Below are 14,058 nucleotides of genomic sequence, written 5' to 3' on the forward strand. Positions count from 1 at the left end.
GGGAGAGAAATTTCAGGAGGGAGGAGCTACGGAGAGGAAGCATGTGACAGGCCAAATTGCCAAAGCTGCATAGAAAAGAACCCTGCAGATCAGCAGCTATGGGCAGAGCGGACAGCTCTGAGGCAGGCTGCCTCCCTCGGAGACACTGCACACTTAGTTCCCTTTAGTTTTTTTATTTTTATTTTTATTTTTTCTTATGTGTCATTGTTCTACAAAGCACATCTTAAAGCTCCACTTGAGTAAAGTCATAGTTTTTAGAGTTCGAAGATTTTTCCAGTCAAGGCAGGGTTCCCTTCCTTCATTTCATGGAATTATTCTTAGTTTAGCTTTCAGTCTGTCCTTTACCTTTGTAAAGCACTGATGCTTTCTTCTGGTCATTAATGCCATTAGCCTTGAGACCTGTCAGAGAATAATTCTACCTTCAAATTGACCCATTACACCTGAAACAGGCAGCACGGCAAGCAGCCTACCACCTGAAACATATGTTCTATTCTGCTCAAAAATGTTTCCCGGATCCCAGCACTGTGGCAGTCTTTACTAGCCCTTTTAAAATATTGAGAAGTAACTTTCTTTGCTAGTTTATTTTAAATTTATTGTGTTGGGAGAAGAGGAATTCCAGGCATTCTATCCATTGACTTATTATCAGCCCTTGTTAAATGAAAAGAATTTCCCTCTTCCCAACATACAAATAATAACTGAAAATACAATACCTAAAATCTAATGGATATTCAACAATAGCAAAGTAGAAATTATTATTATTATTATTATTATTATTCATGCTTCTTTTCATTGCTGCATTGTACATATGCCAGGCAAGTGCTGTGTCATGGAACTACATCCCAGATATGAGTTGGTTTTATTTTTGTTATTTTGTTTTAAAATATTAAATTTGCTTACTGACAAGTTCATAATGTATAAAATGCAGTCTTATCACTTTCTCATCTCCCTCCCACCTCTGTCATTCTACATTCCTCCTTATGAGCCCTTTTCCCAAATGTCTTTATTTTGTTCTGTGACCCACTAATTTTATCTTGAACTGTCTGTTTGACTACTGGTTTGGAACTTTCTGTTGGAATCTGGTGGGTTCATCAGTCGGTATACAAGGTATACAAGTGAAGACAATGACCATTCTTCTCCCAGAATCCATCAGGAGTCAATAGCTGTTCATCAGGAAGGAGATGAACTCCTCCCCAATTCAAGATTGACTGTTGATAAGTCCATTCTTGTGCAGACTAAACTGAGGCAATCATGGATGCTGTGATATTACACCTGCAATAGTTGTATCATGACCAGAAGATAATATTTCTCAAACCTTTCTCTCTTCTTCTAGCTCTTAAATTCTTTCCAGTACCTCATCTCCAGTGTCCCTGAGCCTTATAGGAATGGTACAAATGCCTGTTTAGGGGAAGGAGAGATAACTCATCAATTAACAGTGATTCCTGAAATCAATTCCCAGAAATTATGTCAGGCTTCTCACAACTGCTTGTAACTCCAGCTCCAGCTGAGTCCAATGGCTCTGGCCTCTAAGAGCACCTTCACCTGTATATATATATATTAATTACGTGATATAAGTGTGTGTATATATATATACACACACTTATATCACGTAATTAAAATAATTAAACAAATAAAAGTATGTCCTGTTTAGTGCTTAGCACTCAACATCAATTATTCTTAGTGGCTTGAGCATCTATAAGTCTGTGCCTTGACTGTTGGTCACCTCAAAGAGAACTATACTAAGTCCAGGAACAGCATTTGTCTGTGGATATAAACTTAAATATTTAGAATGTGGCTTAGATGCATGTCAGTTTAGCTAAACACCAGTAATTCATTTCCTTTTAAGGCCTATGACCTTTCCCAACATAGGTTCTGAAGGACAAGTATTTCCTCCTATGGAGCAAGCCCCAGATTCAACTGCGGAGCAGTTGGTTATCTCCATAACAGTTTTGCCACTATGGTCACATCCTAGCAGGTGGGCATTGTGTACGTAGGGTATATGGCTTCTTAAAACCATTGATGTCTTTTCTCCTCCAGCAGATTGCATAGCAGCTTCCAGCACTATAAAACTCACCAGCAGGGAGGAAGCTTCCAATCCAGTTCTAGCTTGATTTCTCCATATCTTACTACACCTGTGCAGTATCTTCAGGGGCTCATCATCCTGTTTCGATAGGGGAGCAAGAGAAGCCTGGGCCTCCTAATTACCAGCTTCTAGGAAGATATCCCATCTTTTTAATTGTCTTGTAAATGTTCAACTTACTCTTGGGGCATACAGAAGGACAGACCAGCATACCCTCAGAACTTCTAGGGTAGAATTAAAAATTGAGCATTAATCCAGCTTCAGCAGTAGGAGAACAAGGGCATGAATATAGAAAATGAATCTGAAATCAGAAGATTGTTTAAAGCAGAGAAGAGGTAGGATGTAACCCAAGGTTAAAGATAATCTCTTGGTATATACTCACTCATAAGTGGTTATTAGACATATGATATAGGACAAAAATACTACTAAAATCTATAGTCCTAAAGAAGCTAAACAACAAGGAAGACCCTAGGGAGATGCTTGATCCTTACTCAGAAAGGCAAATGCAACAGACATTGGAAGCGGGAGAAAATAGGGAACAGGACAGAAGCCTACCACAGATGGCCTCTGAAAGACTCCACTGATGGAGATATTGAAGCAGAGGCTGAGACTCATGGCCAAACTTGGGCAGAATGCATGGAATTTTATGAAAGAAGGGGAAGATACACTTGGAAGGGACTGGAGCTCCAAAAGGAGACCAACAGAGCCAAAAACAACTGGGCCCTAGGGGTCCTGCAAAGACTGATACCCCAACCAAGGACGATGCATGGAGGGGACCTAAAACCCCATAGATTCACTCTCCATGTGGGTTCCCTAGTAAGGGGACCAGGAGTTGTCTCAGGCATAAACTCAGTGGCTGGCTCTTTGATCACCTCCCCCTGAGAGGGGAGCAGCTTTACTAGGCCACAGAGGAAGACAGTGCAGCCAATCCTGATAGGCTAGGGTCAGATAGAAGGGGAGGAGGTCCCCCACTATTAGTGGATTAGGAGAGGGGCATAGAGGGAGAAGAGGGAAGGAGGTTGGGATTGGGAGGAGACGATAGAGGGGGCACAGCCTGGATACAAAGTAAATACATTTTAATAAATAATAATTAATAAAAGAGAACAACAACAACAAAAAAAAAAAAAAACAAGATCATCTCATACCCAGAGACCAAAGAGGCAGAGAGCTATGTGCTCAAGAATTAATGTCAAGAATCTAGGTGCGCTGATGTGATATAAGTCTTGTTACTATAGCAATGCGTGATGCGGGCAATAAACTTCTATTTCTAACAGTTTTAGAGGCTGAGCCTCTGAAGTCCAAGGATTTGGTTCATGGCTAGGTACCTGCTCCCTTGATTCACACACAGATATTTTTTTTTTGCCTCGTCTTTACACAGTGGAGTGAGAAATCATGTCTGACTTGACTTATTTACCTCCACCTCAGATACAATTACACTGAGAAATAGGCTTTACCACATAAATAACGATGAGAAATGAAAGGTGTGGATAGCACACTGTGTGAGCCTACGTAATAAAGATGAGTCAGAACCAGGAAACAAGCCCTGGGGAAAACTGGTACTTGGGTCAAGTGTCACGGTGGCAAACTCACTGACTTAACGTGGAGATGAAACTTCTTAAATGTGCCCACTGGCACTGGCTGCTTTCATTGGGGCAAGTATTAGCCCACAGTTGAGAAGTAAGGAATCCCTCCTCCAACCTGTACTTCACTCTGCATAGGAGAAGCCAAACAACCTTTCTTCTTCTTTTTTATTATTTATTTTTGTTATCATCTATTACAATTTATTAGAGGTAATGGGCGGGGGGAATTGGGTGAGAGAACCACTTAGTGACTTGGCGTGAGAGGGCAGGGCTAGGAAGCAGGAGAGGGGTGCAGCCATGGGAACGTGACCCTCTAGGGATGAGTCGGTGGCTCCACCACCCCTCCGCTCTCCGGCTCTGTCCCTTGCCTCTCTCATCAACTGCCATCTTCCCTGCAATGTAACAGTGTGAGAGCATCTCCACGCTGCCCCAGGAAAGGATTATCTACCCCTAGTCAATGGAAACAAAAGAAAGGGCAGAAAACTTAAATTTGCAGGGGGTGATCTGAAGTAGTTCCAGTAGCATAGTTGGTAAACCTGCAACTGAGCCACCGCCGGAAGGAAGAGGAACCCAGGTGCTAACGCCTCTGGAGGATGCTGAGACCCACCTGGGCCAAATTTGAGAATATTTTGTGTTTTGTAACCCACAGCAGTATTGATTGTTTCCCCGCTGCCTTATGTGGGAGCCAGAGATAATTGTAACAAGAAGGCTGGCTTGGGGCAAGCAGAAAAAGGAGCTTCTTGGTTGTTCCAAACGTGGGGGTGGGGCAGGGAACTCCGACCTCTGAGTGCCAGGCTCTCTTCTGCAGCCGCAACCTGCCTCTTGCACCATGTACTCTGGCCATGTTGTGTTGTGTTGGTGGCGTAAGGAAAACCATTTCTCCACTGTAATATCAGTAAACGCCCCAAAGAAGTCTCACCTCCCGGATGCTCTCATTTCTAAACTCTGTGCTAATGACTAGAGTAATTTACAAGATGGGTTCCTTGTACTCAATGTCTTAAATGAGGCAGGTTTATTTATATCTTCAGATAGTTTCTTACGTACTGTGTGCTCTGAAAACTGTCATGCAGAGCTGAAGAGGGTGCATTCACCCTGGGAAGACACTTCTGCTTCCCGAGTTTAAATTAAATCCCTGACATTATAAAACGTTACAGGTACATTTCCATCCTCAAGTGCGCACTGTTCATATAGAGGGCCTTTCCTTTTAGAATTGCATTATTCAGAATTAAGCTAAAAATTCTTTGTTATTGTGTTTTAATATTTCTTGGATGTGGACAGATCAATATTTCTAGCTTGTGCACACACTCTACCTAAGGGCTGTGAATCATATTTGCTTTGAAAGAAATAGCACTTAAGGGCTGTCAGTCATGTCTGTTGTAAAAAACATAGAATTAAAAAAAAATTATTCTGCCTCCTCCTCACATCTAAATATAGCTAACCGGTTGGAATGTCTACTGAAGACAGCTAAGCTGCACTTGAAAAAAATTGTGCAGTTACAATTGATCAGTGCAAAGAAAAGTCTCCAGGTATTTTATCTAAGTATATAAAATAGGTCATCTCTTTTAGACGGAGAGTTAAATAAGATTATGAAGGAAGAACATGTGTTTAGGAAATGACCTGTGTTCTTAACTTTGCTTGCACATCAATATTGCAATATGTTAGTTCTCTAACCCTTATACCCTGGTTGACAAAATGCTGGACAGGAGTGTAATTTCTAATCTCAGTTTGGTCATTGCCCAGCCACATTATCTGCACATGCCCCCCCCGTGTGTGTGTGTGTGTGTGTGTGTGTGTGTGTGTGTGATAGTATCACATGTGGTCCAGGATGACCTTACACTCTTGAGCCTCCTGCACTCACTCACAGGATTTTCTGACACGGGCAGCTTCTTAATCATCTGTTTAAAACAATCGAATACCCCCTTAATTTGCTACTGATTTAATCTCTTTCTTCCCAAAGTTTGAGTCCCCTTTCATGCTACAGGTTAAAATCAAAAGATTGAGGCCTATTTTCAGTCTGTGCATGTAGTTCAGTGGCAGAGTGCTTGACTGACGTGTTTGGGGTCCTGGGTTCTATTCCTAGCACTACTAAACCAAAGAATTAAAGACATTCTTTCATATGTGTTTGGTGTATCCCTGAAAAGCCAGAGTTAATATCAACACAGCTTGATATAGGGGGAAAAAAAAACCTCTCTTAACGGTGAGACTGACTTGTCTAATTAAAATCTGTTTACTGTTTCTGAAAGTAAATAAAAGCAAACTCATTCCTCTCACAGCTCATCTACAAATAACCTAACAACTGTTTATCTAGCGACTACTTGCTTTCAGCTCATCCTTGTGTGCATATATTTGATCTTCCCCATGTATGAGCTTTCATTTACCCATCACATAATTTATATTTACAAAGTGGTATTTGGATTCTTCTGCTACATTACTGCCAGGAGTGCCAATAAAGGAGCCACGCTGTGCCCTAATACTTCTGATTTTATTTGTATCAGTGTGTGCGGGGTTTGGATTAGCAGATGGAACAATGGGCTGTACCATTAAATTAGCACACTTTTGCCGCATTGCCTGGCAGAAGCTCACACTTAATCCAAAAGGTTATTCAACCCTATCCACTATGATTACTCTATAAATATTTGTCCAAGCTCAGCAGCAGCCATTAGATCACTAATCACACACAGGTTTGCTATAGTGAAGACCCTGAGTGTCAGCAATTTGAGAAACAGAGCTAATTAGTTTTGATTTAGGGGTGGGAAGAGTTAGTAAGTAGAAGGCAAATCCATTCCCACAGTACAGTGGCTGCTTAGAGCACACATGAATGGGGAAATTTATGACTGTTAGCACAGGGTTTTGAGGAGGAATAGAGGGACGGCCAGGTGAGGCACGCAGACACATGTCATGTGGTATCACTGGCGGCCATTAGCAACGACGGGTGGAGAAGGACGGGTGGGGGTGGCCTCACACTACCTTAATAGTGCTACTCTAAATAAATCCATAGGTAAGTAAACGGGAAGTCCTGTGCTTTATTTTCTTCTCTTTGTTTATGTTTGTTTTTATGTTTATTTGAAACAACTTTTCTGGTTGTTTCAGCCCAGGCTATCCTTGAACTGACTATGTAGCCAAGGATGAGCTTGAAACTTTGATCTTTCTGGCCTTACATTCCGAGTGTTAGACTGACAGTCATGTGTGGCCACACCAAACTCCTATTTTCTCTTTCTAACCAGGTGATGGTCCCTAAATTCATACCATAAGGAATTCTGTAAGCAGCACTAGCTGACCCAGCAGTACTGATTTGGGAGGAGGGTAATAATGGAGGCCATTACCATTACCCAGAGGCTGTCACCAGTCTTCTGCTTTATTCAAATGTCTGCATCTTTTAAAGTCTGTCTTAAATCACAGTCCACTCTACTTCCCATCCCGCCCGAGATTGGGAGAAACCAAGAAAAAAACCTTAGTAACTGTGATTTATTGATTGTCAGTTTGACAGGATCCAGAATCACCACGGGACAAGGCTCCGGGCATTCTGGGAACAACAGTCTGGATAATCTAGATTAGGTCAATGGAGGAGGATGGTGCCATTCTATGGACATGAGAGGGAGAGGGCGTCTTGATCACCAGCACTCAACTGTCTCCAAACTGACGATGCAGTATGATCAGCTGTTTTCTATTTCAGACTCCTGGCATCATGTCATGTCACTCTGGGCTGTCTTGTCAGGCCCCTCATGTCATGTCACATCACTTCTTTGCCATGATGGTCTGTATGCTCAAACTCTGAGCCAAACTGTTTCTTTTATGCCGTATTTTTTTCAAGGCAGCCGATCACATCTATAAGAGAAGTGTTAATATAATGATATACAACTTTACAAACAGTGCAAATCCACACAATATACTTGCTCAAGTTCTTGAGGGTCAATGTCTTTCAGTGGAATGCTGGTTAGTCTGATTCAGGAAGGGACAAAATTAATATTGATTAAACCCAAAATAGTGCCAAACAGTGCATCACCCTTTATCAATATGCTCCCATTTAATTTAATACTCACAACAGTATTATTTGATAAGGATTTTTTGGTCCATCTTAAGTGTAAGATCTAACAGATGACCTCAGTAGGCTTAGTACTTAAGAGCACTTGTTGTTAAGTACACTTGATGTTCTTACAGAGGACTTGGGTTTGATTCTTGGCATCTACACAGTAGCTCATGATGGTCAGTAACTTCTGTCCCAGATAATCTGTTGCCCTCTTCGGGCCTCTGTAGGCCCGATGCACAACCCTGGTGCACATATATACATGTAGCCAAAATATCCACATACATAAAATAAAATAAATCTAAAAAGATGAAATGACCTCACTGAGGCCAGTTGTATTGGCTGGTTTTGTGTGTCATCTTGAAACAAGGTAGGTTCATCAAAGAGGAAGGAGCCTCAGTTGAGGAAACGCCTCCATGAGATCCAGCTATAAGGCATTTTCTCACTTAGTGATCAATGATGGAGGGCCCACCCGATTGTGGGTGGTGCCACTGTGGGACTGATGGTCCTGTTCTACAAGAAGTTAGGCCAAGCAAGCCATGGAGGAGCAAGACAGACACCAGCATTCCTCCACGGCCCCTGAATCAACTTTGCCTCTAAATTCCTGCCCTGTTTGAATTCCTGTCCTGACTTCCTTCAGTGATGAACAGCAATGTGGAAATACAGGCTGAGTAAACCCTTCCCTCCACAACTTGCTTTTTGGTCATGATGTTTTGTCATAGCAATAAAAACCCGAAGACATCAGTTTACCCCAACTTCCTTAGGAACCAGGTTTTTTCACTTGAAACCTTTGATAAACTGTTTCCTTTCTCTGGTTCACTCTTCTTTTTTGTGAAGTAAGAAGAGATGACATGAAAAATCTTCTGAATTTTCTGGTTATATAATTGTATGTATGTATGTATGTATGTATGTATGTATGTATGTAATTTCCTTCCTGCTGGGAATTAAGTTTATGGCCTCACACATGACTGGATGAATCCAAGATTCTCAAAGGACACTGCTTTGGGAAATACCAAGTTTGACAATCCACATAGTTCATATACCTTTTAAAAATCTGTTTCTTGGTTGTCTGACATATCTATATATAGACATATATAGATATAGATATTACTGTCACACTTAAACTTAATAGAGAAGACAGAGGATACCACTAGTATCTCAGTGGTAAATTGCCTGTCTAGAATATGCTAGGTTCAAGATTCCATGCCCTGCAAAAACTCACATATAGACACACACCAGGGAGGGGGTCAAACAGGAAGAGGAAGAGAAGGAGGGCAAAAACATAGGAGGTGATGAGAGGGGAAAGGAAGGGAAGAGAGCCAGAGAAGCCTGAATAAACATAGATGAAGAAAATTTACTTGAGAACTTGAGCAAGGTAATTCAGAGAAAAGAAGTCAATTAAATGAGAAAGAGAAGCTATGATCAAAAGATCTGATTGCATAATGGTAATTGTTACCAGGCAAAAATTAGAAGGATTTATATGTGCTGCCCTTGTGTTCAGTTTAATCAACTAACTAATCATTACAGTAACCTCATTAGGTAAGTACCATTACTCTTGTTGGTTTACAAAGTGGACAAACTCAGGACAGAGAGGCCCAGAAACACGCATGCATTCACAGAAGTGAGTGGCAGAAATGAGAATTAAACCCAGTTACCTGGTTCCAAAATTAGACAGTGAAAGCAAAAAAAAAAAAAAAAAAAAAAAAAAAAAAAAAAAAAAAAAAATCACAGAACACTATAAGTAGGTTTTGAAATATTTTTGTTAAAGGGCTTGCTATAGACCAAGGCTGGCCCTCCATCGTTAAACCTTCTCCCACATTTCCACTTTGATGTTTATGTAGGCGTGGCTACCTTCCCCAGTTCTAGGGCTAATCCTGTTTAGTGTAAGAGATTCGTGTGTATTCCATTTAACTACTTTCAGCGATATACACCTGATCAAATTGAAATAAGTTTGCATCCATAAGGTTAATATCATGATGCATTATGCTTCTGAGGATGAATGCCTCTCACAAACATGAGGGGAGACATTGCCTGGGATGTAGCTAACACCAAGGAAGCAAAGAAAAGAAATGGGAAAAAGTCACAACCCTGAAAGACATAATTACCTCAGTGAGTAAGACTCTTTGAATTTGGGTTTGATATTCTCATACAAGCCACATACACACTTTGGACACCAGAGATGTGAAGTAGGAGGGAGCTAGACTCAGATCAATCTGGGGTAGGTAGGCACATGATCTTTCTCAAAGGACCAACTGATTTTCAGGAAGACCTGAGATAGTACCAAAGGTGTTTTCTTGTGTTCCTAGGTGCAGGGAAAAGCTTGCCTGACTTTTCTGCAGGATGAATGACTACTTAGTTGATGGCTTTGTGAACGGTTCCATCTACTGACTAACAAAAAGATGAAGATGACTGTTATCCACAATATTAAAACTAGAAATGTAGCTGTGAACTTCATGGACACCTATTATCTACACTCTAACCAATCATGGAGTTCTGCAGTCACCACCCACCACTGCATCAAGGAACTCCTCTGATGAGGTCTGAGGGATTCACTAATCTATGTATACAAAGACAGAATTTAGAGGATGGTTGGGTATTATGTCAACTTGGCAACATGATAATAGAGGATTCATTTCTGTGATCAGTAAAATCCCCACTCATAGAGTTTTGGTTGGAATCACAATATCAGGTATGTGTTTCCTTCTGCAGAAAAGCTCTTAAACGTAGTCACTATTGCACCCATAATGTATCCTGCCATTTTTGTCATCATTGTAGTTGACAAAGTTCACAGTTGAGTAGAGTGTGGATTTCTTTTCCTACCCAGGAGCCTATAAACTAACCAGCAGGGAAGAAACTTCCAGGTCAGTAACATCTTGATTTCACCATGTTCTGTAGCCACTGTATATGGTGTCTTCATCAATAGGCTCTTATCAGACTGCGGTAGGCAACCAAGAGCAATAGCAACAGTTTGTATTGTTTGGGACTCTCTGGGTCACCTCTAACCAATAACTCAAGGAAAAATATCTTATACTAGCATTGTGCTTTTTATTTGACAGCCTATGTTTTCTGGGATGAGCCTAAACAGCCGTGTAATGTAATTATAATTAACTTCCTTTATAGAAATAGGTATATTTAGGACGTTTATAAAATAGTAGGATTCCATATGGTATTTTTCAGACACTGTTAGTGATGTAACTATTCACAACTCCTTCCTCTTTTTTATCCTTTCATCTCTTCCCCCACTTAAACCTCCTTCCTCATTATTCCCACTTTCTCCAGGTGTTGAGGCCCACCAGCATCGAGACGTGTCTAGACATGTCCAGCCCTTACTGCCTCACATAAGAGCAGCCATTTTGTCCTTAGTCTCCTTCTTGATCATGAGGTAAAATTAAGTCCAAGTTATCAGGTTCTGACTCTCAATGATTAATATGATGACACTTTGTACAGGCAGAATAACCTCTTATATTGTTATGTCCCTATGGTTTAATTTCTTATGTCTCAATGGTTTCATTACTCAAACTTTGTATACTTTTGTTGCCTGGATATTCTGTAAAGTCCCCAACTGCAGGACCAATCAAATTAAAGGTCAGTTAGAAACACTTTGTTTAGCTAATCAAAATGGTATAATACTGCCTTCCCCTTGCTTCCTGCACCTGGTTACCTGGTTATAAAAATTATAAAACGTCTACCTTAGAAACACCTCGGTGTCGCAGTCTTGGTTTCTGAATCCAGACTGTGTCCCTGATGTTGCTAACAGCTCAATAAACTTCCATCTATCTGAGTCTGTTGTTCCAGTGGTCACTGCCTGTCTATTTCTGAACTGCAATACAAGACTTTTTATTGTTTCAGTCTCTTTATTTGTTACTCTTTTTAAGTTGCTGATTTCTTCTTGGTTTAACTCTGGTGGTTTGGGTGTATCTAGAAATTCGTTAATTAATTTATTTTAAGTTTTCAAGCTTAATGGGGTAGAGGTTTTAAGCATTCCCCTGTGATTTTTCTGAAATTTTTTAGTGTATGTTGTAGTGTTTTCCCATTTACCTATAATTTCATTAATTTTGGTCTCCCTTCTCTGTTGCTTCATTTAGCTGTGGGTCTGCCAATCTTGCTCATCTTTTCAAAGAACCAATTCATTGATTCTTTGTACTTCTTTGCTGTTCTTGTTTTACAAACCCTTGAAATGAAACATTATTTATTTGCAGTGTTTCTGATTTTTAAATGTAGGCATTGATTTCTATAAGTTTTCTTCATAAGACTGCTTTTAATGCATCGTTGAGGTTTGGGTATGATGTGTGTTCGTTTTTATTTATTCCCAGGAATTTTTTTTTACTGCCTTCTTTATTTCTCCTCTTACCCTTTTATCATCCTCTAACATGATGTTTAATCTACACAAATTTGTTTAACTTCTACAGATTCTTTTGCTATTAATTTCTGGTCAGGATAAATAGATTGTTTTAGGTTTTCTGTATTTGTTGAGATTTGCTTTATATACCAATATATGACACATTTTAGAGAAACTTCTAAAAGATATGCTTAGTAGATCATGCATTCTGTGCTGTTTGGGTGAAATAATAGGCTCATTTGATTCCATTTAATTCCCATGTTTCTCTGTTTATTTGGGAACTGATGACCTCTTGGAGAAAATGGGGGTTTGCGATCACCCACTATTACTTAATTGTGATTAATCTGTGGCTTAAAGTCTAGTAGTATATTTTGGTTTGTTTTGTTTATTTTTGTTTCTAATGATATTGGGCATACCAGAGTATTTTGATAATTATGTGTTCAGGATTGTAATATCTTCTTGTTAATTGTTCTATTAACCAGAATGAAGTAACTTCCTTTAAAACTTTTCTGTTGAATTTTAGTTTAAAGTCTGGTTGGTCAGGTATTAGGATAGTGACGTCTGTTTGTTTCCTGGTCCCATTTGATTGAGATTTCCTTTTCCATCCTTTCACTTTAAGATGGTGCTTGTCCTGCAAGTAAGATGCATTGTTTGGTGATAACAAAGAGCTAGAACTTACTTCTTAACCTAATCAACTAAGATGTATCTTTTTATTGGAGAGTTGATGCCACTAATATTTAAAGTCATTATTGAAAGGTTTATGTTGATTGCTGTCATTTTGCTGTTCTTTTGTTGTTTTTTTTATTCTTAGTCTTATTTTGTATCTTAGCAATCTTACCTCCATTTGCATACTTTCTGTAGTATCTTGGCTGTACTCACTCCTTTCTACAGTTCAAGCATGGCTTCCACTATTCTGCAGAGGATTGGTCAGCCGTTACTTCGTTAGCCTGTCTATGGCATAGGAACTTTTTCTCCTTCAACTATCCAGATGGTTTCTCTAGGTAAAATAGTATGGGTGGACATCTGGAGTCTGTTAGAGCTTGAAGTTCAAAGCACTCCCGGCATTCCAGGTTCCCATTGCAAAGTCATCAGTTTTTCTGATGGAGTTGTCTTTCCTTTGTGATGTGAGTATTTTTTTCTTGAAATTTTAAATACCCTTTCTTTGTTCTGTGTACTTACTGTTCTAGCCATAATATGATATGGGGTGCTTCTTTTCCAGACATGTCTATTTGATGTTACATATATGTGACATATGTACGCGTTTTGTAATCTATGACCCTATTGACTATCTAGTCTTTGCCATTGATGTGAGATTATTATTTTTCATATATGTCTATAAGTCATCATTTGGTCTTTTCCACAAGTTTCTGCATCTTTTTTCATGTATTTATTTATTTAATTTTTTTTTACTTTTCTTTGATTGAGCAGTTCAATTCATCTGTTTTGTCTTCAAGTGCTGATAGTCTGTCTTCTGCATGACCCAGAGAAAAACTTTTGACTGAGTTTCCAGATGCATTATTGATTTTTTCAATCCCCTTTTCGTTTCACCTTAACTCTTCTTGAATATCTGTATCAAGTCATTGAATTCACTCTTCTAATCCTGACTTTCTCCCTTATTTCATTGAGGGGCTTCTCTGTTTGTGTCTTCTTGAACTTCAGTATAGTTTTTTTTTCCTGTTCCCTTTAAGTTCATTCAGGTTTTTGTGACCTCTTTAGACTCCCTCAACTTTTGATCATTTTTAAAATTGTTATTCTAAATTCTGAGTCTTGTGGTTCACTGAGGTAGTTCTCACTACAGAATATTTCTGCAGCATTCGTGGTCTTTGCAGAGTGCCTTGGTCGTTTGTGTTATTTGTGGTTTGTGATGGAATCTGGGCCAGTGGAGTTATCTCATTGTCTGTGTGTCTGACGTGGGTGTTTCTAGCTCACATGTGCTGCCTGCGAATCTCATTCTGCTTTTTCTGTCCACGTGTGGTTGATTGGAGGTCAGGGAGGAGAAGAATGTAACTTATAGTCTTTCAGATAGTTGCCACTGAGT

Source organism: Meriones unguiculatus, chromosome 5 (assembly GCF_030254825.1).
Source record: "Meriones unguiculatus strain TT.TT164.6M chromosome 5, Bangor_MerUng_6.1, whole genome shotgun sequence".
In the NCBI taxonomy this organism is placed as follows: domain Eukaryota; kingdom Metazoa; phylum Chordata; class Mammalia; order Rodentia; family Muridae; genus Meriones; species Meriones unguiculatus.